At 48.9% G+C, this 13,045-nt stretch overlaps 1 long non-coding RNA gene across 1 annotated transcript in view; it reads right to left on the reverse strand.

Moving 5' to 3' along the window:
• Positions 1 to 5,000: 5,000 nt before the first annotated feature.
• LOC107546394 (uncharacterized) overlaps positions 5,001 to 13,045 on the reverse strand; it is a 61,896-nt gene continuing 53,851 nt past the window's right edge. Inside the window, exon 3 of the long non-coding RNA XR_001604127.2 lies at positions 5,001 to 5,213. This is a non-coding gene — a long non-coding RNA (uncharacterized LOC107546394). The remainder of the gene's footprint in view (positions 5,214 to 13,045) is intronic.

The raw sequence follows: 13,045 nt of genomic DNA on the forward strand, positions 1-13,045 counted from the left end.
GAGGAACTGTCATGCCTGCTCCCACCTTGAGGTGCAAGGGTCTGTGTGCCTGGCATCACTTCCCATGCCCAGGCCTGCTGAGCTCGCACAGTTAAAAAAGAAAGAGAGAGAGAGAGAGAGAGAGAGAGAGAGAGAGAGAGAGAGAAAAGAAAGAGAGAGAGAGAGAGGGAGGGAGGGAGGGAGGAAGGAAGGAAGGAAGGAAGGAAGGAAGGAAGGAAGGAAGGAAGGAAGGAAGGAAGGAAGGAAGGAAGGAAGGAAGGAAGGAGAAAGAAAGAAAGAAAGAAAGAAAGAAAGAAAGAAAGAAAGAAAGAAAGAAAGAAAGAAAGAAAGAGAAAGAAAGAAAGGAAAGAGAAAGAAGGAAAGAAGGAAAGAAGGAAAGAAAGGAAAGAAAGGAAAGAAAGGAAAGAAAGGGAAAATGGCCTTCGTGCTAACTCACCCCAAATAAATCCCAAGGGCTGCAAGCAAAGTCTGAGTCTCTCTCCCTGCCTCTGTCTTGGTTTATGAATAAACAGTCCTGAACTTAAAAGGAAGCTGCTCTTGCACAAATGGAAAGAGCCTAAACTCCCTACCAGGGCTTGTCTCATGTAGAGAGGCTAAATGATCTACCTCATTTGTGCTGAAGGTGGCTTTTTCTAAATCAGTTTCGATCACCTAGCAGGTGAGTGCCAGGGAGCCAAGCAGGGATGGGGAAACACTGGCCTAGTCAGAATCCTGGTGCCTAATTTCCCCAAGGAAACAGTTGCTGTCATCCTGGAGATCTCTAGTGCTCCCTTTCCACAACGTGCTGATTAGAATACAACAAACAAGGGTGGCATCAGAGTCACTCGGCTGTGAGTAGACAAACATGCTTCCTAAGAAACATGCACCAATGCAACAAATATCTGTTGAGTGTTTGGCCCTCTTTCTGGACCTTCTTTCCATCCTTTCTTACCCAAGTAGCGCCTGTTCATTTCTGACAATTAGCTCAAATGCTATCTACACCAAAACTCTTCCAAATCCTCCCAGGTTTCCCAAATGCTCCCCCTTTCTGCTTGGGGTTAGTATCCTCTGATGGGGATTTTCAGGAAAAACAAAACTAGCAATCGTTGCTGAACCGGTATCTGTTTATTACCGTGAGGTGAATTAACTGTGGCTTTGAAATTCAAATGAAACTATTTCTGTTATTATGTTATATATGTGTTCCTGTTAGACCTCACATTTTGTAAAACCACACATTAAAAGCAGGGCTTTAGGGAAAATAAGGTTAAAGGCAGACCACTCAAAACACTTGAACTTTCAACCAGAGCACTGACAAAAATAGTAACAACGAATTACTGTTACACAAATAGTAGCAATTTGTTACTATTATACAAATTAAATAGAGTCCTTAAATTGCCACTGGTATTTGCTGCTGGCATGAAAGCATTCTATCCTTTCCATCTTTAATTTTTAACTTAGTCTTTTAATTTCTGCTTTTGAGACATAGGTCTTGAAGGGCATTTGTATCTAAATGGAGATCAGTTTCATCAAAATGAAATTCATAATCCAAGGCGTAAACCCTCTTAATCGTTAATATATATATATTTTAACACTAGGGGAAATCTGTTTGTAGGTTCTCTACTTGACCTTACAGCTTTCCCAAACAACTTGAAACAAAAGAAAGTGTACTGGTACTTACAGCCCTCATAACAGTCACCTTTTGCTCCAAAATAAAGCATTCTGCGGGATTTTCAGCTTTTTAAATATATCACAAAGGCTTTCTCTTTGAGAACAAGTTTGTCCCTTTTTTAAAAACACTGAAATGTTCAGTTAAAAATCACCATTATACTAATTACCATTCTTCCTATTGAAAGATACATGTTGTAACAACAGACTATACACATTTGCAACTAAATACTATTGTGAAAATAACATCCCTTAAATAGCAAGAGACCTGACTCCACAAGGTGTAATTAAGCTGATGATCTCATAATGGGGAGATTGTCTTGGATTATCTCCGTCTGCCCACAGTAATAACAAGGGCCGTCCTGAGAGGGAGACGTGATGACAGCGGCAGAGGCTGGAGTGATGTGCGACCACCAACCAAGGAATGCAGGCAGCCTCGGCCAGCTCGAAAAGTCAGAGATGGCTGCTCCGCCAGGGCCTCCGGAGGAACACAGCCCCCGACCCACTCTGCACCCCTGACCCCGGAACTGAGAGGAAGGTCGCGCTGCCGTAAGCCGCCACGTTCATGATACCGAGTTACAGCAGCAGTGGCGCTAATGCAAACAGCAAGGCCACCGCGGCAAGGCCAGCGTTCGCCATCATTACTTCGTCTGCCTCATTTACGATCGTCACCTCCCCAACTTTTCAGCTGGAGAACCATTATAAAACTTTTACTGTGGGCATACCACCTTAAGAATTTCACAAGCATTGCCTCATAGCAGATCCTCGTGTACTCAAAGATTGAAATAATATGGTGATGATAAAAAGTCCTTTGTTAAATATTCAATATAAACTAAATAAATTCTTACACTTACTTTATAATGCCCCAAATAAATAATCCCTAACGGTACTGCACTGAACAATATTAGACCGTAGGAGTCCGTCTAGCTCTTGTTTTCAAGGTCTGAGGATCAATTGCGTGAATAAGAGTATAATGGGGCGGAAACTTGATGTGATCCAATGTGGGAGAGCTGCGACTTGCTTGAACCAAGAGAACGTGGTGGAAGCTGGTTCTAGGCCAGGCCTTAGGAGGCCAGGCAGCTTCTGCTTTCTGTCTCTCAGAAGCCAGCCTCCCTGCAAAGATGCTTGGGTTCAACAGAAAGGTGAGCCGCCACATGGGGAGAGAATGGCCACATCGAGGGCAACCGAGGCTCCCAGCCAAACCCGCCTGGCACAGAGAGCAACATCTCACCACGTCCACCCCCATCACACAGTCATGAGCCAAGCAATGCTGGCGGTGTTTTAGCCAGTGCATTTTGGGGAGATGCGTTATGGAGCAACAGAAAAACTGAAATAGGGAGTCGGGAGTGGGCGGTGGCTAAGATCTCTTCTTGTCTTAAAATCCGTTGCTTTTCATTGCTTCTCAGCACAAAGTCATCATCTGAAATTCCCCAAACTAAGGTGTGGTAAGTTGAGAGGACGTTATTTCAGGAGACATCCTCCTACCTCCACCCCACAGGGCTCTGCAATTACCTCCTGCCCCAGTCATGACAGAGTTCAGAGGCCGAGCTGGCTTTCCCCAACCCCCGGCATCGATCAGGAGATGAGATGCCCAGGCCTTGATGCCCAGAGCCCCTGCCAGGGGAAGGGAGGGGGAAGTGAAACTGGTAGGGATCTGTCGGCCGGATGACTGAAGAGGATTCTGCTATAGTAACAATGAGGGTTGGGTTTCATAAAACCCTCGGATCGTAAGTTCATGGCTGGAAGCAAGGCCCCCGGCCCCGAGGCAGTTAGCTCGCTCGGCCGTGGGGAAGGGCCAGCCCAGCCTTCACGGCTCTGCCTCCTCCGCTCTGCCAGTGAGACCTGGTCTCCAACTGCAGGCGGCCGGGCGACAGGTGAGAAGACGCAGGTTGGCCCGGGGATGTGCAAAATCAGCTGCCCACCTGGTGTGACTTAGAAACGCCACCCAGAGAGGGGAGGTGGAGGGTGCGACCATCCTGGGCACCTGCGACAGAGGAAAACGGGAGGAGACCAGTCAGATCCTGGAGGAAAAAAAACACCCAAAATGAGCCTCGACAAAAAGAGGTCAGGAGAGCGTTCCAGAAAACCCCCAACACACGTTTACAGTTTAGCGATTTCTGCGTTTAATGATGTCAGGGGTGGTTTCACAGGTTACCTGGCAGGGGTGGAGGGCCTGTGATCTGGGTAATGACAACCACATTGCGCAGGCTCCCCTCTCAAGAGGCGCGGAGACCGGCTGCCGAGGAGGCCCGGGGAGCAGCCGGCCGGCTCTGCGAGGCGAGCCCGTCGCGGTCCCTCGGATCTGGAGCCGAGCCCGGGCCCGCACGCGCGACCCCCTGCGCCAGGGACTGAGGCAGCCCTGCTGCCTGGAGCCAGTGCCGCCCGCCAGGGAGGGCTCGCCGCCGGGCCCTCCCCCCGGGCCGCACGGCTCTGCGGGACCAGCTCCCGCGTACTTCCTGCGGCAGATCGAGACTCTGGTTGAAAGCACAGCAACAATAACCCAATCACACCCTATCGAGGGCATAGGAAAGAGCAAAAAGGTGGGGATACAGGGAATTTCAAAAGGAATTAGACCAGGGACTGGACACCCCGGGGACCTCCATAGGGTCTCCCTCTGTCTCTGCTCCCCCGTGTGCACTCATTTTCTTTGACAAGCTGCCCGGCGTGGAGGGGAAGGGTGTGGAGGCTTCCTCTAGGTTGTAACTTAAGGGTGGCAACTCCTGTTAAAAAACAATAAGCTAATGACCTGGTTGACCTGGCTTGGGACCTGTTCACCCCCGAACCATCACTGCAGCCAAGGCAACGGGGTGCTCTGTCATCCCCCCAGAACCACGTGCTCGTTGTAGGAAAGAAGCGGGTCCCACAAAGGAAGGAAAGAAACGCGATTTTGAGAAGACAAACACTAACGGAGCGTAACACTTCCCTCCCACACCGTCTCAGCTGGCGGACCGACCGTGTGGACGTCCTGAATGTTCAACAAGCAAGGCAGCCTGGGCTCTCACAGAGCCCCCGACGCCAGATCGGAGCCTCCCTTAGTGCCGAGAATCATCCTATTATTTGCTGAACTGTCGGGGAACAGAAGGGTTCCCGGGGGGACCCACCTGCACGGCAAGGACCGCGTGAGAACTCGAGAGGCGGCGGGAAGTGGGCGCCTGCCGGTCCATATGAAAGCATTTCAACGTTTTCACAGTTGGATTGGTCGTCCCACCGCACACAGGCTGCATACGGTCCCACGGACACGGCCTCCAACTAACTCCCCCAAGCGTCCAGCACGTGCTGAGACCCTTCACGGCTCGCGCTGTCGATGAAGGTTTCTGCTGATTGTTTCAGCTCTCACGTTAACAGCTTGCCTGGAAATCCCTGGAATTTTTAAGATAACCTTTTTCATTAAAAACCAAACCTCATGGAAGCCTGGAAACTCAGGAAACTGGCGTGGTCCCCGCAGCTGAAGGCGTCTCTGCTCCCAGGACGCCCAGGGACACCAGGGAGAAGAAGAAACTCCACATTCGAGAGCAAGTGTTCTCTGCATCAGGAGCCAGATGAGTCCCAAACGCTTGATGTTGCTGCCTCTAAAGTTTGGTAAAAACACAGATAGGGGTCTTTTAAGGGTTTGTTGTGTTTCTTTTGTCATTGTTGGTTCATGATTTTGCTTAAGATTTACCAAAACTGAGAACCAGGGCTAAATATTCCTCACAACCCACTAATTGTCCTACAGACACACCTTTCTGCTCCTTCCTAATCTCAACTGGACTCAGCCCAACTGGACGGAAGCAGTGAGCTCATCAGGCCGATTGAACCCTCCTGCCACACACGTGCTCCCACCTCGGTCCCCAAATGACCATACTTTCAAGAAAAAAGACCACAACTGATACCACTGAGATATTTCAACTCGTTTAAAAACGATCATATCCTTCCCTAGAGTCATTGTTTTTCTGTTCCTCTGTCTCTTTCAGGGCTATCAGAATTCTCTGAATTTTTTCCCATAAAGACACCTCCGGCATGAAAAGCCGCCTCCCCCAGCACACACACACTGGGCCATAAACTGTAGAATCAGTCAAGTTTTAAAGTAATAAAAAGTATTCTTTGTCAGCCAATCCTTGGGGTGCTTATAGGTTATTTGAGGCAGATTGTGGAATTTCTACTTAAAATAGAGGAAGCCCAGATGCCCTGGGGAGCAGTGGGGCAGAGTGGGAAAGAATCCCACGTCTGAGGAAGCATCACCCAGCTCTTCCTTCGTCCACAGTGCACTGGCCACTCTTCCTTTGTTAATGATGCCTGCTGGGCCCTCACCAGATTCATCTTTCCTGGCGTCATCGAAAGCCCAGGTTCAAGGCCGTCCCTTCCCAAACGTCAGGAGAAAGCTTTGCTGCTGACCGTGCATCCCAGAGAGCACGTTCCGGGCCTTTGGAGGACAGGCCTGTCCTGCTAAACCTCATGGCGTCAGCTTCCCACACGAGTGCCTGGAGAGCTCCAGGGGCCCCTCGGAGAGCGTGCGAGCTCTGTGCTGATCGGGCTCCTGTCCCTGTCCCTGCTCCCCTCACTGTGCCCGGGGCCCTCCCTGTGCCCGGGGCCACGGAAGCACCAAACCACCCTCCGTTCTGCGCACACAAACGCACAGCCTGTCCCTCTCATGCTCTCTGCCATCTGAAATGCCCTCCTTCCGCGTTACCTGCTGGAACATCAGCAGAGTCTGCTTGGCAGGTGATGGAGAGCCAGGTAAGTCACTGGCATTCAGTGACCGGCAACTGTTCTTCTTTATCGTCGTCATCGTCGTCATCATCATCATCATCATCATTGTCACTGTCATCGTCGCTACCATCATCGTCATCACTGTCATTGTCATCGTCGTCATCATCGCTACCATCATCATCGTCTCATCATCATTGTCATCGTCATCATCATCATCATTGTCATGGTCATCATCATCGCCACCATCATCGTCGTCATCATTGTCACTGTCATCGTCGTCATCATCGCTACCATCATCATCGCCTCGTCATCATTGTCATCGTCATCATCATCATCATTGTCATCGTCATCATCGCTACCATCATCATCATCATCATTGTCATCGTCATCATCATTGTCACTGTCATCGTCGTCATCATCGCTACCATCATCATTGTCTCGTCATCATTGTCATCGTCATCATCATTGTCATTGTCATCGTCGTCATCGTCGCTACCATCATCGTCGTCGTCATTGTCATCATCATTGTCATTGTCATCATCATCATTGTCGCTACCATCATCGTCGTCATCACTGTCATTGTCATCGTCATCATCGTTGCTACCATCATCGTCGTCATCACTGTCACTGTCGTCATCGTCGCTACCATCATCGTTGTCATCATTGTCACTGTCATCGTTGTCATCGTCGCTACCATCATCATCGTCATCATTGTCATCATCGTCATCATCACAACCATCATTGTCATCATCATTGTCATTGTCATCATCATTGTCATCATTGTCATTGTCATCATCATCATTGTCACCATCATCATCGTTGTCATCGTTGTGATCGTCATTATCATCATCATCATCGTCATCATTGTCATCGTCGTCACAACTACCCACCACCATGCTTGCAGTTATTATCCTCAAAGATGCAGCTCAAATGCCACCTCGTCTGAAAAACACGTTTCTGATCTTCCTTTCAGAAGGAAACCACCTCTTCATACTCGGTGCTTCTTGTCTGAGCTCATCACTTATTTCACTTTACTTTGCCTTCTAGTCAGCCTACACTGTCACTGCTACTGCTGTTATTTTTATAAATAAGCTCACCCATCAACGTCTGCTCTCCCTGAGAACAGGAATCCTGTCTGATTTTTGGAATGTCCACCCGCATCTCGGTCATGCGTTACTCTTTCCCTTAATAGGCGCTTGGTAAACACTAGTCGAAATACATTACCAGTGAGATTACCTTATTTTGTCCATGTTTTAATTCTTGATCTGGGTTCTTAGTTTCGCTGTACTGCATCACGTACCCTATAACCTCCTTTGTGAAGTTAAGCATGCTTATCTTTTCAAATATTTATTTCAGAAACTGATTCTGAGACCAGTACATTAATGGTCTCAATCAATAATATAATTTGGATACTCTAAAATGAGCTTCACGCCATGCAAATGTGATTTCCTTTTGGATCTATGTAGAAATAAAGGCTAGGTTGCTCTCAGTATTTTCACAGGATATCCTCTGACCCCTAAATTAATTTAAGTGTACTGTAGGAAGCAGCGAAAGGTTTGTTTGGGTTTCAAATCCCAAAACCTGACCCCCTGACGCTCAGCACCAAACTACACAGGAAATTTCTAACAGTAAATCAAGAAGCAAAAGTGCATTTATGACAGAGCCAAAGAAAAGGAAAGTGAAGACTGGGAATGACCAGTAAGATCATTTTTATGCTCGTTTAAAGATAGTCTGTCAGCATAGCAGAAATCTAGTCATTGGCTGCACCGTGCCATGGTGTAATTCTTTATGAGAAAACGCAGTTGTCCCATCTTTATGCTCAGCCACTTCAGCAGGGCTCATCGCCCTGGCGCTCGAGGTATGTGGAATACACTGACCACAGTGCCGTTTCCCAATCAAAGAAGTCACTTCCCAAGGCCCAGACATCAGTTCTTCGCTTGCAGTCACCCTACCTCTATCCAGTCTCCCCATTTAGATCTTACCTCTGTGCGGGTGGCTCTCAGATTTATAACTGAAATCAAGCCTCATTGAGTTTAGGACCATATACCAACTCAGCACCTCCAGCTGCATAATCCACAAGGACTCACAATCAAATGCCCAAGGCCACTGTCCAGAACTCAGACTTCAAAGTAGCCCCTACACTAGCCTGGCCCCATTACCATCAGGCCATCTCTCCCGGGAGGGATGTCGCAAAGCCCCTTTCGAGAGGTTTTTCTTCTTCGCATCCAACTGATTGCGCTGGGTCATAATTCTTGGACCATGCTTTTCATTCCAACCTTGCAGCAGTTCCCTACCTACCCCTTCAAAGGACCGCATGTGTGGCTCCCCTTAAGACACAGCTCTGGCCACGTTGTTCCCCGGCTCAACCACCTTCCATGGCTCCCATTCTCTCTCTGTCCAAGGCTAGCCGATCATCCTAATCTCCACCCAAAACTCCGTGCACACCAAGCACACGTGCTTTACGCTACAGTTACATGTATAGTCTACATAGTATAGTCTATAGTGCTCCTCTCTGCACCCCCTCTCTGCACCCCTCACAGCCTTGCACTGAGCACACGGTAGGTGCCATTACATATTTATGAACTGAATCTCACATTCTTGATTCTGGAGCCCTATGTCTGGACTCCACTCAAATGAAGCCTTTCTTTCTTCATATACTATTTTGTACCTGATGCAGATTCCCTTACTTGGAATTTCTGATAATTTGGCCGTAAGTCAGGCTAGATTTTATCTTTGTCATAGCTACTTGAAAAGTAAATTAATCATGTAAGTTAGCTAGCATGGCATATGCTTCACCCAAAAATGAACAGTTTCATGCATTGAGAAGGACTTTTTATACTCAATTAGTATGCTTTTTAATATATATTTTCTTATATCTATCTAACCCTGAATGCATCTTAAATTTATCAGGATGCATTTCTTGTTTAATATTTTATAATCAGACCAATCCCACTTCAATGACTCAAATCAGTGAGACTCGTCCTACTTTTCAGTGATAAATGCAAAGAGAGTCTCCTCTGCATGACATCAAAACTGACTACCCTTTCCTACTTCAAATTCATGTACAATTATCACTGCAAGCCTGAGGTGTCCTCCTGGAGGCGAGACCAGCAGCTGCACCATCTTGCGCCCCTATGCTTTGGACACCTGGATGTCCTCTGCCTTGTGGGCTCCTCCTCTGAAAAGGACAACAGTGACTGGTGCCCTGGTGTCTAGGCTCCAGCAGGGCCTGGCCATGCGAACCCAGAAGCATCTCCCTTTGTCCAAGCAATGAGGACTGGTTAGCTGAGTTGCAAAGAATAAATTCTTACTCCCTGGTTACCGCCAGGTGAACATAACTGGCTCTGGAACCAGCCTGGAGTCTGATTTTACCTTTTTACCGCCAATCTGCTGTCCAGGCCTCCTCCACAGACCTTGAGGTTTCTATTATCCCCACTGTCCCAGCCACAGCACTCAGTCATTGCTGCTTCTAGCATGACATGGGAGAGATTTAGAGAGTTCTAGGTTACAGTGGCTACGGACATCATCAAACCGGAGGGAAATACTTGGTTGGATGCTTCATGTGGCATTAATTAAAAACAACCTGCATTTTCACAATGCAGCTGCACCACCCACTTCACTCCTCTGCAGTTTCCAGTCAGCAACTACAAAAAACTTCTCAGAAGACACCCCTAATTCACTCCACGGCACAAAATTCCAAAGGACCGGCTCTTAATTAAAGTGTGTAGGGGAGACATTTTCCCATGCAAGTTACCATGTGAGTGGCAACCCAGTGTCGCCATATCCCACCCCATTTGCCTTTGCATTCACACAGGCAGGGAACTTGAGACCTAAGGAAACCAGCAACTCCTTGGAAGGCTGCCACCTGCTATCAGGTTACTTCAGCCCAGGGGCTGTCCTTCAGGATATATCACATTAGGAAGGACTTGCCTGGGAAAGCGGAGGTTCAGGACAAGTTATTGAGTGTGGGCTCATGTCTACAAACACAGATATTTAGGCAAGACCTTGACGTGTTAATTTAACTCTCTAGGCCTTGGCTTTCTCATCTGTTCAATGGGGATAATCATTTCCACTCGCTTTTCAAGGTCATTTTAAAATAAATGGACATCGTTAGTAAACAGCAGCTCAATGTGTGATGCAAGTCAAGGGAAGCGAGCACAGCGCCGGGCTGTGGCAGGAGGCCCCTGCAAGCACGCCGCCCGCGGGACCGCCTCGTAGCCCGCGGTGAGCCCCAGGCGGATGCGCAGGCCCTCACCCCTGCAGGAGGACCTGATTGAAGTCGTGGCGTGCACAGGAAGCTCGGGGCGATTTCACGGCCACCTCTTCCGACTTGGGCAAAGGGCACCACTGTTTGTTTTCATGAGAACTGAGCTGGAGGAGCAGAAGGTGTTTCCAATGAAGGCCCACCTGCTCCATGTTAAGGAACACACAGGAACCACGGCTTTGAACTTCAGCACCGATGACTATTTGTTTTTCAAGCAAGGAATGGAAGAGCAGCCTGTGAGTATCCACAGGGTCCAGAGTGGGCTGAGGATCGCAGATGCCCCCCCGAAGCAGCAGACATACCCATCACGCTGGCTCCGGACTGACCCTGCATGCTGGGGACCCGGCACTTCAGCACAGGAGGCCACCCTTTTTACAAAATCAAGAGTGGTTGCTTCCCCCAAGGTAACCACACACCATGCCCCCCAGCACACCCTCCAGAACATGCCTGGGCTGGACTCTCTCCTGCCTGCCTGACACTCCACTTCTCAGGAAGGTCAATGGGAAGGAAGCCTCATTCTGCTTTGCTCCCTCCCAGGCAGCCTCAGAAGTGTGGAGGTGACATCTGAGTTGTCCAGGATCAGACGGACCTCAAAGCCTCCCAGACAGGAGCACAGGGATCTGGAGGCAAAGCTTCTCCATGCTCCCCCAGCGCCCCTTACACTTCCTCCCTCTAGTGTGGCCAATTGGTCTACTCTCCTGGATCCCACAGTAGGCATCGGTCTTCTAGAGCAAACAAGCAAACGAAACAAACTTGCATCACCTTAGGACTGGATCCTTTCCTAAGACCCCAAAGGAGAGTAACTGATCGCCCAGCCGACACTGCAGCGACATTAGTTGCTGGCTTCCATTCTGTCTTCCTCTCCTACAGGCATCTCTGGCCTAACCAGAAGACTGAGGCTTTGCCAACAGCGGGATTTCTGGCACTGAGATCTTTGACTGGTATTTGGCAGCATGCAGTCCTCTCGAGGGCCCTCTAGAGCCCAAGTGGGTGCCCTTCATCACCCACATTTGTGACTTTTCCACTCAAACTACAGTAAAGTTAGGCCCCTGAGCCCACAGGCTGAGCTGCTGCAAATTGAAGAGGGCCTGCCCAGGACAGGGCCAGGACAGCTGCCTCGTACCCTGGACCGCTTCTGTGTCATTCAGCAAGTCACACAGGACAAAGCAGGCTTGAGCCCCAGGTGTTCCCAGGGACCGCTCTGCTGTCTTGGAGGATTAAGCGCCTAAGCTTCAATCGTGTCTGCACTAACGTAAAACTGGGACGCTAACAAAGGCATCTGCCTCTGAGGGTCATGGTGAAGACCCAGCGAAGTCCTGGGAAATGTTTCGTGAACTGTAAATACCGCAAAGGCAGGCATTTCTAGGATGCGAGGAGGCTAAACACAACATATGAAAAGCCCTATTGGAAATGCAGCTTCCTGCGTAAATGTCCACTCCGTTTTCTTGTTACTCCTGCGCTTGGATGGTGCCTCTGTAATGCATCGTGTTCCGTGCTTCAGGAAAAGCATCGCAAGTGTGAGACACAGGTCCTGCCCTCCACGCATGTACCGTCTGATCGGGAGGCCAGGACACACGTGTGAAGTAATGACACAAGCAATGCTGGACAGACATCCTCAGTGCTGGTGCCTCATTTACAAACACAGACTTGGAAACGATTCATATTCAGCAGTCGTTGCCCATCTGACCTCTTTCAGCAGCTCAGCTGTCCAGGACTCCTGGGCGGGACCCCCCCTCATTGCCCCCCCCAGCAGAGCCCCCTATCCTGCCCCCACTGTTCCTGCCTCCATGCCAGAGCCCCTCCCCACCCGAGCCTGGGGCAGGCATGTGGGTTTTGAACCATCCCAAATGGGCGATGAGCCCAGTGGTATTAACAGGGCCCGCCCCTCCAGGCCGGTCTAGATGCCCCCCCCGTCTGGGCTGCCAGGAGCCCTTGCTCACTGCACCAAGCGCACGCACTTGAAACTCCCTGAGATCAGGATCTGTATCCAGTTCCTCTTTATACCCGCAATGGCTAGTACAAGACCTGGAACAAAATATTTGTGGGAAAAACAAATGAAGAAATAAACCACATCATGGACTAAATGAGTTTGGCGAGGCCAGCCTGAGAACCAACCTCATATGCTACCCTGGGAGTTAGTATCAAACTAAAGCACAAAGAAAGAAGGGTTTAAAATGGCACAAAATAGTAAAAATATATATGGGCATATGTGTTTGTATGTAAGTACACAGCATAGAGAAAGCTGGGGGGAAAACATACTGAGTTATTAACATAAATGGCAAAAAAATGAGTGCCAGAAAGAAGGGAGACAAAGATAAAAAAAGAATTAAAAGAAAAAATCTCCAGTATTTATAATAGAACCATGTACGTGTATCCATGTAAAATGGGGGGGGGGGGCGATAATTCTCTGGTAGAAGCCAAATAAGAACTAACCCAGGTAAGGAATTG

This window comes from Miniopterus natalensis, chromosome 13 (genome assembly GCF_054644295.1).
Source record: "Miniopterus natalensis isolate mMinNat1 chromosome 13, mMinNat1.hap1, whole genome shotgun sequence".
NCBI lineage: Eukaryota > Metazoa > Chordata > Mammalia > Chiroptera > Miniopteridae > Miniopterus > Miniopterus natalensis.